Below are 16,428 nucleotides of genomic sequence, written 5' to 3'. Positions count from 1 at the left end.
TTCACCCTCCCCCCCAAAAAATATTTGCAGTGCATGGTAGCCTTCCCATATAATGGCTTTGATGAATGTCCTAGTATGAACACTTTTTTAAGAAGTCACCTCTGAACACCAGAGGTAATGGACATGAATTGTGTTCTTACATTTCATTTTAAGCCTTCATTAGATCAAAACATATGCTCTGAGCATTTAAATTAAAAAAAAATATTTAGATGCTCTGGGATATAACAGGAGAGAATGTCTCAATTTCCTCAAACTGAGGAAGGGACAGATGCAAGCTGGCACCCCCAGTTTGGTCAAGCTTACAGCCCTCTTCCTGACTGGCTTTGTTCACAGTAACTAATTACTGCTTCCTCAGTCCCTGTAACAACAGGGACTGTTATCTCACAGACTACCTGCAAGCACCCTGCTCTGTAAAATCAGCCCAAGAGCTCTTACCAACAGAATTTCTTTAGTCCTCAAGGTAACTGAAACTTTGATAGTGTAGTTTAGAGTAGATGCTTAAGATCTGGCATATATTAGATGATTATTAGCACAATATTCTCCAGGTTCATGTATCAATATTCATTTATACATGTTTCATAGCCCCTTGATGCTACCATTTTTAGGTCAGCAATAATCCCATCTCTTTCCTTGGAACCCTGGAAGGAGAGCTGCTTCAACTGGGTCTCCAATGTGTGGCCCTTGCAGGAGGTGATGCTCTGACTCTAGCCCCTGCTACCACCAGCACTGCAGTTGCTGAGACCTTGATTGCTGTTGGCCTTTGTCCCTGGTTTTGTTCTCTGCCTCTTCTGCCCTGTCTCCTCATTCTCTCTCTCATTCAGGGCAGGAGGTCCCACTGCATTCACTTCAAGGACACAGCACTGGGAACATCATCCTAAACTCTGACTTGGACACTTGGCTGGACAGATCCATGCTTCCAGACCTTGTGACTGCAAGGAATTGGTCAGATAGCTCAGATGGGCTGATTGGTCCTGAACTAAAGTTGGATTCAAACTGGGTTTCTGGGTCATCTTCAGATATAAACTTGCTATAGGAACAGCATCCAGCTCAGGCTGGCTACCCACCAGGGCCTCATCCTCCACAGACCTGTTGCTCCCCTTGGCCTCCGCTGCAGCCCCCAGTTCCTTTGGTGCTGAAGTGCTGTCACTGCTCATGAAGAATCTCAATCTGAGATCTTCTCCAGGTTCTTCAGGGCTGCCTTGTATTCACCATTTGTCAGGGTCAGTTTGGCCTGCAGATCATCTTCAGTCTTCACTTGCCCAAGCTGCATGTAGTACTTTCTCTTAAGTTCAAAATAAGCTTTGAACTCATTGATGGCCCTCTTGAGTAGTTGGGCAACCTACGGAGTCATCATACCTGGCTAACTGGCTACAGTTTCCTTAAGCATCAACTCTCTCCTCCTCTTGGTCTGTTCTGCCTCCAAGATTCTCCATCTCCTGCCAGGCAAACTGCAAACTGTCCTCTTCCTGCAACCGTGACTCAGCAAGGGAGATGATCTCTTTGGCAGCATGGAGCACGTCTTTGGCACTCTGGAAATCCTGGATGACTTTCTGAACTTCCAGCTGAGCCTGCCTCATGCCCCTACACATCTCCCAGTTTGGCTTTGGGCCCTCCAGTGGTTTGCCTATTTTCCTCACCAGTTCATCCAGTTTCACCATTGCCTTGACCATAACAGAGTGGAACTTGTGACAAGCATTCTCAAGTTTAGTCTCCTGCTTGTTGATAGCATCTGTAGATTAATTTAACTTCTCCAGTTCTCTGTGTATCTGGGTATCATCCTCCTCCTCCTCTTCCTCTGTCTCTACCTCCTCATCCCCAGTAGGCAGCAGGAGTTCCACAGGCTGCAGGCTCCACCAAGCAGCTCCACTTCAGCACCACGTCCATGCAGGCAGCTGGGATATTGGGCAGTGGGCATGCCCCTATACAGATGGCCAATTGCTCTGTGACTGGGGGTTCCAGAGTGTTAGCGGCCACCACAGGCTGGAGCCCCCTGGTCACACCAGGCACAGTCAGGGAGCCACTGTGTCTGGTGCTGCTCACTGATAGAATCAGGTTGACTGCAGCTTTGTGAGACCCTGAGCAAATAACCCAACTTAGCCATGCTGGATCTGCTGTACACAGAAATGGCAAGAGGATCGATATGACTTGTTTTCAGCTGCTCAGTTTGTAGTAATCTGTTATGCAGCAGTAGAAAACAAATTCAGATGGAGATCTGGCCATTGTCTGCTCAAAATATACACCAGTAGTCTTTAGTTCTCCCAGCGTTGAATTCCATTGACCTGTTCAGCATGTTGTCAGCAGGAGCTTCCCATTTCCTGGATATGATTGATTTCTTAGGGACCAAGAACATGCATCCAGAGCTGCTCAATAGTTTTGTCCTTGGACAAGTTACTTACCTTTTCTGAGTCTTGCTTTCCTCATCTATAAAATGGGGCTAGGACCAGTCCATGAGAGTTATATAAAGGTTAAGTGACTAGTTAATATGCACAAATAATTCAGAATGGTACCTGGTGAACAGTGCTTTAAACTATTAGCAATCACAGTTAACTATGTCACATAAACCAACAGGACATGCTACCATGTTTACAGATGAGTGTGGTACTGGGGGAACTTAGGGCTGAGAGAGCACATGGCTGGCTCAGGGTGCCAGGTGTGCTCAGAGGCAGAGCAGGGATTTGAGCTTCTCCCCAACATGCTCCTTTTCCCTGCCTTCACCTGGGGTCTGCATTTGTCCACATCTTCCTTCTCTGTGTAGCCTTATTGGAACTCATGGTCTAGACCTTGCTAGTCAACATGGATTGCTCCATCTTGCCCCATCACACCTCTGTTAGACTTTTTCACCTCTCTTGTACCTGTTTCTTTTGGACAATTCAAGGTTGAATTTGCCCTCTTTTTGTGCCACCTCTGGACCCAGAACTGCTGCTGCCTCTTTTCCCCATGGGATGCAGATGCTGCCTTGCTCCCCTGAGGCTTGGCCTCTGCTCAGCCTTTCAGCTCATCCTGTGGCCACTGCCATCTCCCTATCTGCCAGGCCCTTCCTTTTTCTGTGTCTTTACTCATTATTTGCCCAGGATCTGGTTTATCCCTTCCCCTTCCCCTTGCCACTGGCAAAAGTTTATTTAATAAGACTCAACCTGCCCCACAGAGCTTCATTCTCTCCTCTGGGGTTGCCCACCCTGGAGCTCACCACATGGTGTCTTCTGACATTGTGGTCCTGTGTGTTCTTCTCTGAGCTGAGAGCATGGACCAGACCTATCTGTTTCTTCCTGAGGAGGACTTAGTACTATATCTACAGAGTCAGAGCTCAGCATGTTGATGAACCAATGAATAAACTGAAGATAGTAATACAAAGAGATAGCCAGGTGAGGACTGTGAATTTGAGAAAAATCTTGATCCACATCTATCAGAATCTTCTGGATCTGGAGAGTACTTGGCACATTCTACACTCAGAAGATGTAGACATGGCTACAAGAAGATGCTGAGAGTCCATGGGGATCCAGAAGTGGGAACCCTCAAGAGTTAGGCCTTTCCTTCTGTTTATAGCACATAATAGATCCTCAGACTGTGTTTGTTGAGCAAATTGCTAAGCATATGCATGGACAAAGATACATGTGACACATGCCTCTCTGCACCTGGGGAAGAGCTCCTCCAGGAGACTCCTAACTCCCAGGGCAGTGCTTAACACAAATAGTAGGTTCTTGACCAGGAAATCTGTCAATGCCTGAGCAGACCCACCAAACTGTTGACCTTGGCTTCAAAGATAAGATGCCTGTCCTTCACCATTTGGGTCAGAACTTTTCTGTCTTTGCTAAGTGCTTTTCAATTCTGCCACTTAAAGCCAGTTCCTAACATCATGTAAACATGGTTTTGTGTGGTAGAAAAGGTAATTTTAAAATGTTGTTAATTACCCAATAGCCTGTAACTACCCTTTCAGGGACATAATTGGTCCATAATATAAATGCCTAATTAGGGGACTTAAGAGAAATGGGGCAGAAGGGAGGCCCAGCAATCCCTGGGTCTTCTGGCTACTTTTTTCTTGAGTCACATCTGAGATACAGGGGTCCCTTGTATCATTGGCCAGAGAAGGGGGAACATTCTCAGACTGCAGTAGAGACTCTGGCATTCTGGTCTACAGGATGCGACTGAGGCCAGCACATATCCACATGCATAGAGTTCTCAGGCCACCAAGTTTAATGGAAACCAACTGAAGCTGCCCCTCCCCCTACTCTCACACCCTACAGAATGTGCTCATTTTAAACCCAAATGACTCACATGTTAGTGTTGCTCCCACTCCCCTCCCTCCAGACAGCCCATGTCAGTATGGTCCTATCCTTACTTTTTTGTGACTCTGGAGTCAGTGACAGGAGGCAGAAACCCAGCTAAGCCCATTTTCAAGCACCAAGTGGGGACCCTTGTACCCTGCATTTTATTTCCTTGGTGCCTCAAAGGATGGGGAGGCATTTTGGGTGCTCTGGTTCCCTGTAACCAGACCTCTGGCCTGGTGGGGGGATAACTTTTAAGAGCAGGCTGCCCAGTCCTAGGAAGGGCTGGGCCTCCCTGATCTGGTCAGTACATGCTCAGTTCCCTTCTTCCAATACTGCTGGTTATGGAGTGTCTACCAAGTGCTGTAAAACTTAGGGATTTTGGGGAGAAATGCCTTAAAGCCCTGACTCTTCTATCTGCGAACTTGGAGAATATGCTCCAACCCTTTGCACTCCTGAGCCTTAGTGGTCTTATCTAGACAATGGGTATAATAATGAACCAGTAGCTAGTTGTTGCAAACATGGAATGAGACTAAGATCTAACTTCCAGGTAGAGCTCCCACAAAGGTAAATATTACTTATGGATCTTTTTTCTCACCTAGTAAATTGGGAAGAGGCATGTACCTCAGTAGATCATGGTGAGGTTGGAAGGACTTCCCACACATAAAGGTGCCTAGCACACTTGAAAGGGTCCATGTGTCCACCACTAATTTCACAGTACTTACTTTATTATTATTATTATTTTCATCCTTTCATTCCAGTGTCTTGGCCAACATCAGGCTTGGAAATGGAGGCACAGAGGAATTAGATTACTCAGCCAAGGTCATGAGACTGGGAAGCAGTGTGCTGGGATCTGAACGCAGGTCCACCTGGTTCTGAGTCAGAGTTCCCCTCTCCCCTCTGTCATCTTCTCTGGCCCCACAGAGAAGACATTAAGGTTACCAACAAGGAATGGTCACAAAGAAAGTTTACAGGGTGTCAGCTATAAGAAGAGGGCCAAGTAAACAAAGACAGACCAGGATTCCTGGGAGAGAGAAAATGGTGGGGATGCTGAGAGAATTTTGTGTGGTCTAGAGGTTGACATATACAGGAGCAAGGAGAAAAGGTGCACATATTTTTTATTTAACTGCACTTAAAAGAAGCCAAGGTGATTAATTGGTGATTCTGATATTTTAATCCAGGGGGATATTTCTTTTGCTTTAATAATGATAAGACTGTATATATGTTTAAATGTTATATATAACAGTTAAACAAGTATGTATAAGGTCAAGGCCGTGTGACCAGCCTGCAGTGCTACTGCACATTGTGGAACCTGTAGGGTATAAGTCCTCAGGGGAGGAAGTTGAGCCATTGGGGGTATGACCTTGGAGATATTGAGATGATGTCACTTCCTCAATCTCTGCTGCCCTCTCACTATGAAGTGAGCAGTTTCCTTTGTCAAATGTTCCTCCATGCTGTCCTGTGCCACTAAAGGCCCAAAGTGATAGGGCCAAGTGACAAGGAACAGAGACCTCTGAAACTAGGAGCCCAAACAAATCTTTTTCTTTATCAGTTGATTATCTTGGGTATTTTGTCATAGTGACGGAAAGTTGACAAAGACTATTTTAAAAAACTCAGCAGATTGTGTCATCTTGGCTGTCTTAAAAGTAAGTTTATTTTGAGGTGGGAAAATACTATTAATTTATTAAATGATGAATCAAATGATTTATTTTTAAATCATTTTTTAAAAGAAAACAGAAATTTGAAGAAATAGAAGAACTTTTAAAAACTCATAACTTTCTTATAGAAACACCTGCACTTAACCATTTGTAGAGTTTTGTTTAGGCATTTTTTATAATATTTTTTTAAAATACTCAATTTAATAATATTATAAAGATAATATTGTATCCTCTTTTTCTTGTGATAATTTAAGGCACTTGATAATTTTGTAAGGTTTCTAAAAATGTTTAATCGGTTATAAAAGTAGGGTGAATTAGAATCTTGTGTTTCTAATTCTTAGCTATTACAAATACCAATACACTTATTCTTAAGAGAAGAGAACTACCATGCCAAAGCTGTGAAAATTTTAATGCCATAAATATATATTGCTAAGTTTTTTTGATTTTTGTTTTTGTACTGGAGATTGAACTCAGGGGTGCTTAACTAAGTCACATCCCCAGGCCTTTTCATTTTATTTAGAGACAGGGTCTTGTCTTAGGGTCTTGCTAAGTTGCTTAGACTATCCTCCAAATTGCCATCCTACTGCCTCAGCCTCCCAAGCCACTGAGCATTGTAGGCATGTTCCATAGCACTTGGCCTGCTAAGTACATTTTTGCCAAGAAATCCATGTGGCATCTTGAGGTTCTTCTAGTTGTCTGGTTCTACCACCCTGGGTACATGTGGCTGTCCATTCTTCCTCCATGCCTTCACCAACACTTATTAAGCACTGGTGCTATGGCAGTATTTTCCAGCATGTTTTTCAGGCTACAAGTGCTGGGCCTTCCCAGCTCTGAGTCCGAAATCACAACAAGTCAAAGACGTGGCTTATCTTGGGTCTTCAACATCTTCCTCAGTACTGACCAGCAGAAGTCTCCTCCAGGACCTCTGGCTCTTTTGGGGGAGGTGCCCAGTGGCCCAGCACTCCCAGGAATTCTTCCCTGATATATGCCAGCACCCATCCTTGGGGGGACAAAAAGCAGAAATGCTCATTGTTTGAGATTCTTGGAGTGAAGACTTTAAGCATTAAGCACTCCCCTCCTCGCTACCACTTCTATCCAACAAAATTTTATACAAAATGGAAGCACCCATAAATAACAGATCAACCTATAAATAAGTACAGCTAAGAGCCCACAGTGGCTCTTGACAAATGCTGTTTGTTTAATTTCTCAAGGAAATTGGTCCATTTGGGATCCAATGGGAAGGGTCTGCTAAGATTTTAAAAGCCAGCCTATGTGCTTAATCTTTATTTTCTTTTCAAGGGGTCATCCTGCTATGTACCCAACACCTGCTTAATTCAGTACAGTGGCAGTGCTGTTCATGAAGACAGGAATTCAGGACAAAGATGGGCTTCTGAGGCCCTTCCCAGTGAGGGCCACTCAACTCTAGACAAATCCAGTCATACCCTCAGTATTAATCTGGTTTGGACCGAACTGGTCTGATCTTACTACTGTGCTTCAGCCACAATGGTCACCTTTGAAACAATCCTGCCCCAGGATTTTTGCATCTGCTCTTCCTTTTTCTAGAATATTCTACTTCTGGCCCTGTATGCTGACTTCTCATCTGTTAGGTCTCAGGTTCAATGTTACTTCTTCATAAAGGCTCCACTAGCCTGAATTATCAAAACTCACCTAAAGACCCCTATTAGGCAGACACTGTTATATTTCCTTATTGTATTTAATGCCATGTAGAAGTACCTTATAGATGTATTTATTTACCTTTTTACTGTTTGTTTGTAATTCCCCATTAGTGATTAAGTTTCATATGAATAGAGAATTTTTTTTGCTGCTTATTTGCAGGAGAGTATCTGGCACATAGTAAATGGTCAATGAATTTTGGTTGGAAGAATGTATACAGGGTTTCTTGTGAGGAAAAGAGGTTTGTGTCAGAATCATTGAAAAAATGACAGCAATTCTCCACCCTTTATGCAAACTCTATTGTGATCTTGCAGTTCTTTCCTTCAAAAGGTAGAGTCATGTGCCCCACCACTGAATCTAAGCTAGGCTTGCGATTTACTCTGAGCCAATAAAACAGTGCTCACATGACAGCCTGTCAGTGCCAGGCCTGGGCCTCAATAGGTATCGCATGCTTTTAACCTCTCTCATGGAACCCTGCCTTCACTATGAGAAACATGGCCTAGTCATCCCTGTCACCAAGTGGCCAATCAATAGACAGAAAAATGAGGCCATTTTACACATGCATCCCTGATGCACAAGAGAATCCGATTGAGACCCAGTGGACCTGGCCCAGACCAGCAACAACAACTATTGCATCAGTGGGAGGCCTTGGGGTTTGAACTTTAAAGTATCCATTCATTAGTGGGGTCACCTCATAAAACAGGAAGGAATAATGACTCATGCATAGAGTGGCGAGGAATAGGGGTGACACAATGTTCTGAGGATTCATCATGAACCCAATAGCCTCTTGAAACACACTCTTCTTTTCCTTCCTTTTGGAAAATTAGACTTTAGAGCCCACAATTAAAGAATGCCCATCTTTCCCCTCCCTGGGTCACTCTGTTCAGATACACCAGGCTTAATTTTTGGCAGAATCAGGCAAGCAAGGTTAGTGTCCTGAACATGAGTGTTGACAAACTAGCTAAGTCAAGTTGGATAAAACCCCAATAAGCAGCTAGGTAACCTAGGACTGTCCATAAAAAACAGCTGGGTACCATGTATTGAGTTGATACATTGACATACATCAAATATATTATATATAAGGAGGAGATAAACCATATATTGATAAATTGATATGTTGATGTGTTAAATATACACATACACTTGATTGCTTATAGGAAATTTCTTATCTATAATCTAATTTGCTTCATGGAATCTACCAGAGATGTGGTCATGAATTGCTTTGTCTTCTCCACCTAACAAATGGAGACATTAAGGGTCATCAATAAAACATGGTTTGTCTAAGGGATGGAGCCACAGGTTGACTCTTGGTCTTTAAGTCTAAGTCCAGTCCTCTTTTCATCATGTTTTTTAATTTCTCTCTCTGAGGAACCTCCCTTTGCTGGGATAACATTCTCAATTATACAAGGTGGGGGTATGGTCCACATCTCCTTCCCAAGGAAAGTGTTGGCCTGAGTCTTTGGTGTGCAGGAAACCATGTTGTCTATTGCATGACTCTCTCCCTTCATTCACCCTAGCTGTAACTGATTGAATGAGAGTGGGTTACCTGATCATAGGCAGCCAATTAACAGGTTTTTCATGAACAGGGCTAAGAATAAACCAATTTGATTATCTCCTAGGGATTTGAACTAAGAGGACCCCAATGTGAGGAAGGGCAGGATGCTGAGGTGCAATGGGGTAGGAAGATGCCAACTGGGGCAATCCTATGGTAAAGTAGGAACCTAGAAGAGTTGAGGGTAATGAAACTCAGAATGCAGAAAGGGGGAGATGGAAGAGATCCAAGATGGCAGACTAGAGGGAGGCTGCATTCTTCGTCGCTCCATAACTCTGGTTTCAAGCAGAGGATATCTGTTTCTTGGTGAGGCAGTTCTGGCTACTTATCAATCCCCTGCTGTTTACCCCATTTGTCTGCTGTGACCACCTACAGTCTGCCAGCATATCGATGCCTTTTTTGAGTGCAGATTGCTCACGTCAGGGGCCTATCATTCGCCATTTGCCTGCCTCTCGCCTGTGCATCGCCTGCCTTACACCTATCCATCACTCAACGCACGAGGTACACCTTCCAATTGTCTGACAACAGTCAGCAAACTGATCGCAGACCACCAGTGGAGAACCAGCTGCCTGCTGTTGCCTGTAAGTTCACTGTTACAGTACCTGCAGGTTTGATTACACGTGGCTGCCGCCATTTTGAGACAACAGCCTGGACCCATAGGACTTCTGGCCAGACTGACTGAGCCCCATCTCCAGGAGCCCTCAGCCTGACTAATCACTCCCTGCCTCTAGAACCCTCAAATAGACTGACTGCTCCCTGTTGCCATGACCCCCAGACAAACTGACTGCGCCCTATCACCAGGACTCCAGACCAACTGATTGCACCCGGCCTCCAGGATCCCGCTGTAATGAGGCACAACTTAAGAACAGACCAATTACCACTGAGAAGTCCAAATTTGAGAGTCTTTATTAAGTTGGCCAGCTGGCTGTTTCACACTATGCCCCAAAAAATGGCTATTGGGAGAACAGCCCCAACCACAGGGTTGTAGGGCTTCTTATATGAAAAATCACAGCAATCATAAGTGTCTGTTGCTATGATTCAAAATTACAAACTAACATCATGAGATCATCGACAGAGGGGGAAGTGGGTCAAACTGACCCTTACCTAGGTACAAACTAAAGAATAGTTGCTACAAACTAATATCATGAGATCATTGACAGAGGGGGAAGTGGGTTAAACTGACCCTTACCTAGGTACAAACTAAAGAATGGTTGCTAACATCCACACAATTACCGTTTACATGGCCCATTGGTTAAGAGCAATAGAGGTCAAAGGAGAACAATTTTTACTATATAGGAGTGGCCATTGTATATTATTAAACATGCCACGCTAAGTAACTTATGATGGGTACAGAGGCGGGGTGTTCCCATGGGAGAAACTTATTTCTTACATAACATGGAGTCTCAGAGCAAAATGGAGTCTGTTTAGTCATTTCGCTTAGAGTCTGGCCTATAACATTCTCATGGAGTCAGATCTGTCAGTCCATCACACCATAACCACACCAAACACACCTGACCTCCAGGACCCCTGCCTGACCAAACGCACCCAGCCTCCAGGACCTCTAGCTGACCATGTCCACACCCTGAGCTGTGTTCCCCATTTACCGATACGTTTTGAAGCCAGAGCAGCCATCTTGGATAATCTTGGAAGCCATAGCTCTGATCTTTAGGTGGGGCAAATCCCATCCTAAGACACCTGCTACAGGCTTGAAGCTCATTGTCAGGCACCTCTCATGCATCAGGCTACTGAAGCCTGGGAGGTTTCATTACTATATGACTGTTATAATGTAGATTTTCTTTTTTCTCCTTATTGAAATATTTTTAAGTTTTATTTTCCTTACTTTCCTTGATCTCTTTTCCTTTTGTTTACCTGTTCCCTCAGAGTCTCTTTTTCCTTTTTTTGCATATTAACATCCAATTTCTTTTGATTACACTCTCACCCTTTCTATTATCTAGAACTACTGAATATTCTTTTCTTATCCCAGTAACAGCCACATTCTACATCCCTCTGCATCTTCTTTGTCCTCCATTTGAAACTGCAGACCTTATTGCAAATCTGTTTGTTATACTTAAGATAATATTTGAACTCATGCTGTTTATTATGAGAATTTTGTTATTGTCCTCATAGGGGCTATTTGGTCTAGGATTGCATAGTGTCTGAATTGGGCACTTCTAATATTGATCTGACATTAAAGAAAAGTTTTTGGGCCACTATGAGCCTATAGGGGGAAATATTCAATACCCCAGATATGCACTGCTAGAAGGGAAGACATGTGAACAACATGAAAAAACAAGGGAAGAAAATGATCCAAACAAATCTATATTCTATATTAATAGAAACCAATGACAGTATGTTAGAATAAATGTCAGAAAAGGACTTCAGATTTTACAAGATTAAGATGATTCGTGAAGGAAAGGATGAGATAAGAGAGCAAATGCAGGCAATGAATGAAAATACCAATAAGCAGTTGAAAGAGCAACTGCAGGAAGCAAAAGATCATCTGAAAAAAGAGATAGAGATTCTCAGAAAAAAAAATGGAAATCCTTGAAAAGAAGGAAATAATAAACAAATAAAAATCTCAATTGAAAGCATCACCAAAAGATGAGACCACTTGGAAGACAGAACCTCAGACAATGAAGACAAAATATTTAATCTTGAAAATAAAGTTGCCCAAACAGAAGATGGTAAGAAATCATAAACAGAATCTCCAAGAAATATGGGACATCATGAAGAGACCAAATTTAAGAATTATTGGGATTGAGGAAGGCACAGAGATACAAACCAAAGAAATGAACATCCTGTTCAATCAAATAATATCTGAAAATTTCCCAAGCCTGAAGAATGAAATGGAAAATCAAATACAAGAGGCCTACAGAACACCAAATACACAAAATCACAACAGACCCACACCAGGGCATATTATAATGAAAATGTCTAACATTCAAAATAAAGATAGGATTTTGAGGGCCACGAGAGGAAAGCGTCAGATTACATATAGGGGGAGACCAATACGGATAGCAGCAGATTTCTCAACCCAGACTCTAAAAGCTAGAAGGGCCTGGAACAATGCATTTCAAGCTCTGAAAGAACATGTTTGCCACCCAAGAATCCTATACCCAGCAAAACTGACCTTCAGATTTGAAGATGAAATAAATCCTTCCATGATAAACAAAAGTTAAAAGGCCTAGTCACATAGGCAGGAAGGAGAGATAAGGAGAAAGGGAATTGGAGAACAAAAGAGACTTTAACCTATAGAAGATGTAGGGTGTGTTCACTTCTTGGGACTTTAGAACATCAGCCATGGCCCCCTTCTTCCTGCCGGGAGAGGTCTGCATTATTACCTTTAAATAAAATCTGCTTAATATGCTTAAAAAAAAGAATTTACAAATAGCAACCCTGCACTGCAGAATGTTCTCAACAAAATATTCCATGAGGAGGAAATGAAAAACAACAATGGAGGTCAGCAAAGGGAGGAACTACCTTAGAGAAAAACCACTCGAAGGAGAAACCAAACCAACTTAAAAACCAAAAATAAGCCAAATGACTGGGAATACAAATCATATCTCAATAATAACCCTGAAAATTAATGTCCTAAACTCATCAATCAGAAGACAAAGACTGGCAGAATGGATTAAAAAGAAAGATCCAACAATATGCTGCCTGCAAGAGACTCATCTCATAGAAAAAGACATTCACAGACTAAAAGGATGAAAAGGATGGGGAAAAACCTACCATGCACATGGACTCAGTAAAAAAGCAGGGATATTCATCCTCATATCAGATAAAATGGACTTCAAGCCAAAGTTAGTCAGAAGGGATAAAGAAGGACATTTCATACTACTTCCAGAAAACATAAATCAGGAAGACATAATGATAGTAAATATTTATGTCCCAAACAATGGTGAATCCCTGTACATCAAATGAATTTCAGGAATCACATAGACCACAACACAATAATTCTGGGTTACGTTAACATACCGCTGTCACCACTAGATGGATCTTCCAAACAAAAACCAACCAAAGAAACCATAAACTCAATAACACAACCAATAACCTAGACTTAACAGACATATATAGAATATTCCATCCATCAATGAGGAAATTTGCTTTCTTCTCAGCAGCACATGGAACCTTCTCAAAAATAGACCATATATTATGCCACACAGAAGCCCTTAGGAAATGCAAAACAATAGCAATACTGCCTTGTGTTCTATCAGATCATAATGGAGTGAGAGTAGAAATGAATGACAAAATGAAAAACAGAAATTACTCCAACACCTGGAGACTAAATAATATGCTATTGAATGAAACATGGATAACAGAAAACATCAGGGAGGAGATAAAAAAATTCATAGAGATCAATGAGAATGACAATACAACATATCAAAATCCGATACAACATATCAAAATCTTGGGACACTATGAAAGTGGTACTAAGAGGAAAATTCTTTGCATGGAGCACATTCCAAAAGAATGAAAAGTCAACAACTAAATGACCTACCATTACAGCTCAAAACCGTAGAAAAAGAACAGAATAACAACAAAAGTAGTAGAAGACAAGTAATATGTAAAATCAGAGCTGAAATCAATGAAATTGAAACAAAAGAAACTATTCAAAAAATTGACAAAATGAAAAGTTGGTTCTTTGAAAAAGTAAATGAAATGGACAAACCCTTAGCCACACGAACAAAGAGAAGGAGAAAATTCAAATTACTACAATTCGTGATGAAAAAGGAAATAGCATGACAGACACCACTGAGATACAGAACATAAAGAGAAGCTACTTTGAAAATCTGTATTCCAACAAAATTGACACTACCAAAGACACTGACAAATTTCTAGAGACATAGGCTCCTCCCAAACTGAACCAGGAGGACATACATAATATAAACAGATAAATATCAAGCAATGAAATAGAAGAAGCCATTAAAAATCTACCATCCAAGAAAAGCCCAGGACCAGATAGATTCTCAGCTGAGTTCTATGAGACATTTAAAGAAGATCTCATTCCAATACGTCTCAAAGTATTCCAGAAAATAGAAAAGGAGGGTACCCTGCCTAACTCATTCTATGAAGCTAATATCACCCTCATACCCAAACCAGGAAAAGACACATCAAGGAAAGAAAATTTTAGACAAGTATCCTTGATGAATATAGATGCAAACATCCTTAACAAAATATTGGCATACCGTATCCAAAAACATATTAAGAAAATCGTGCACCAGGATCAAGTGGACTTCATCCCTGGAATCCAAGGATGGTTTAACATCCTTAAATCAATAATCATATTCCATCATGTCAATAGACTTAAGGATAAGAATCATATGGTTATTTCAATTGACACAGAAAAAGTGTTCGACAAAATACAACACCTTCATGCTCAAAACACTAGAAAAATAGGGATAGTAGAAAGATAACTAAACATTCTAAAGGGAATTTATGCTAAGCCCATGGCCAACATCATTCTTAATGGAGAAAAACTAAAACCATTCCCTTTAAAAATGGGAACAAGACAGGGATGTCCTCTTTCACCACTTCTATTCAACATTGTCCTAGAAACTCTAGCCAGAGCAATTAGGCAGACTAAAGAAATTAAAGGGATACAAATAGGAAAAGAGGAACTTAAGCTGCCACTATTTGCTGATGACATGATTCTATATTTAGAAGATCTAAAAAACGCCTCCAGAAAACTTCTAGACCTCATCAATGATTTCAGCAAAATAGCAGGCTATAAAATCAACACGCATAAATCTAACACATTTTTATATGCAAGTGACAAAACATCTGATAGGGAAATGAGGAAAACAACTCCATTTGCAATAGCCTCAAAAAAAAAAATACTTCAGAATCAATCTAACCAAAGAGGTAAAAGATATGTTTTGTAATGAAAATTACAAAACATTGAAGAAAGAAATTGAGTAAGATCTTAGAAGATGGAAAGATCTCCCATGTTCCTGGATAGGCAGAATTAATATTGTCAAAATGGCCATACTACCAAAGTGCTATACAGATTCAATGCAATTCCAATTAAAATCCCAATGACGTACCTTACAGAAATGGAGCAAGTAATCATGGAATTCATATGGAAGAATAAGAAACCCAGAATAGCTAAAGCAATCCTTAGTAGGAAGAATGAAACGGGGGGTATAGCAATACCAGAACTTGAACTGTACTACAAAGCAATAGTAACAAAAACAGCATGGTATTGGCACCAAAATAGGTAGATCAATATACAGAATAGAGGACATGGACACAAATGCAAATAAATACAATTTTCTCATACTAGACAAAGGGGCCAAAATATGCAATGGAAAAAAGATAGCCTCTTCAACAAATGGTGCTGGGAAAAGTGGAAATTCATATGCAAGAGAATGAAAGTAAACCCCTATCTCTCTCCCTGCACAAAACTCAACTCACAATGGATCAAGGACCTTGAAATCAGACCAGAGACCCTGAATCTTATGGAAGAAAAAGAAGGTCCAAATCTTCAACTTGTTGGCTTAGCATTAGACTTACCTAACAGGACTCCCATCGCACAAGAAATAAAAGCAAGAATCAATAACTGGGATAGATTCAAACTAAATAGCTTTCTCTTAGCAAAGGAAACTATCAGCAATATAAAGAGAGAGCCTACAGAGTGAGAGAATATCTTTGCAACTCATACTTCAGATAGAGCACTAATTTCCAGAATATATAAAGAACTCAAAAAACTCTACACCAAGAATACAAATAACCTGATCAACAAATGGGCTAAGGATATGAACAGATGCTTCACAGAAGAAGATCTACAAGCAATCAACAAACATATGAAAAAATGTTCACCATCTTTAGTTATAAGAGAAATGCAAATCAAAACTACCCTAATATTCCATCTCACTCCTATTAGAATGGCGATTATCAAGAATACTAGCAGCAATAGGTGTTGGAGAGGACATGGGGAAAAAGGTAAACTCATACTTTACTGGTGGTGCTGCAAATTAGTGCAGCCATTCTGGAAAGCAGTGTGGAGATTCCTTAGAAAACTTGGAATGGAACCACCATTTGATCCAGCTATCCCACTCCTCGGCCTATACCCAAAGTACATAAAATCAGCATACTACAGATACATAGTATCTGTATCATTTATACAGCCACATCAATGTTCATAGCTGCTCAATTCACAATAGCCAGATTGTGGATCCAACCTAGATGTCCTTCAATTGATGAATGGATAAAGAAACTGTGGTATATATATACAATGGAATATTACTCAGCTATAAAGAATAATAAAATTATGACATTT

The 16,428-nt window shown here is 41.2% G+C and overlaps 2 pseudogenes across 2 annotated transcripts in view; both read right to left on the bottom strand.

Moving 5' to 3' along the window:
- Window positions 1-813: 813 nt before the first annotated feature.
- The window catches only part of LOC306657580 (SH3 domain-binding protein 5-like), a 55,213-nt pseudogene continuing 39,598 nt past the window's right edge, over window positions 814-16,428 (bottom strand). Inside the window, exons 3-4 of the transcript in view lie at window positions 1,373-1,866; window positions 814-1,339 (exon numbers count right to left, since the gene is read on the bottom strand). The product of the transcript in view is annotated as an SH3 domain-binding protein 5-like (transcript). The remainder of the gene's footprint in view (window positions 1,340-1,372; window positions 1,867-16,428) is intronic.
- The window catches only part of LOC306657579 (chromodomain-helicase-DNA-binding protein 1-like), a 116,885-nt pseudogene continuing 101,836 nt past the window's right edge, over window positions 1,380-16,428 (bottom strand). Inside the window, exon 21 of the transcript in view lies at window positions 1,380-1,661. The product of the transcript in view is annotated as a chromodomain-helicase-DNA-binding protein 1-like (transcript). The remainder of the gene's footprint in view (window positions 1,662-16,428) is intronic.

Source organism: Sciurus vulgaris (genome assembly GCF_902686455.1).
Source record: "Sciurus vulgaris genome assembly, chromosome: 3".
Classification (NCBI taxonomy): domain Eukaryota; kingdom Metazoa; phylum Chordata; class Mammalia; order Rodentia; family Sciuridae; genus Sciurus; species Sciurus vulgaris.
This window is presented reverse-complemented; position numbering and strand designations above follow the sequence as displayed.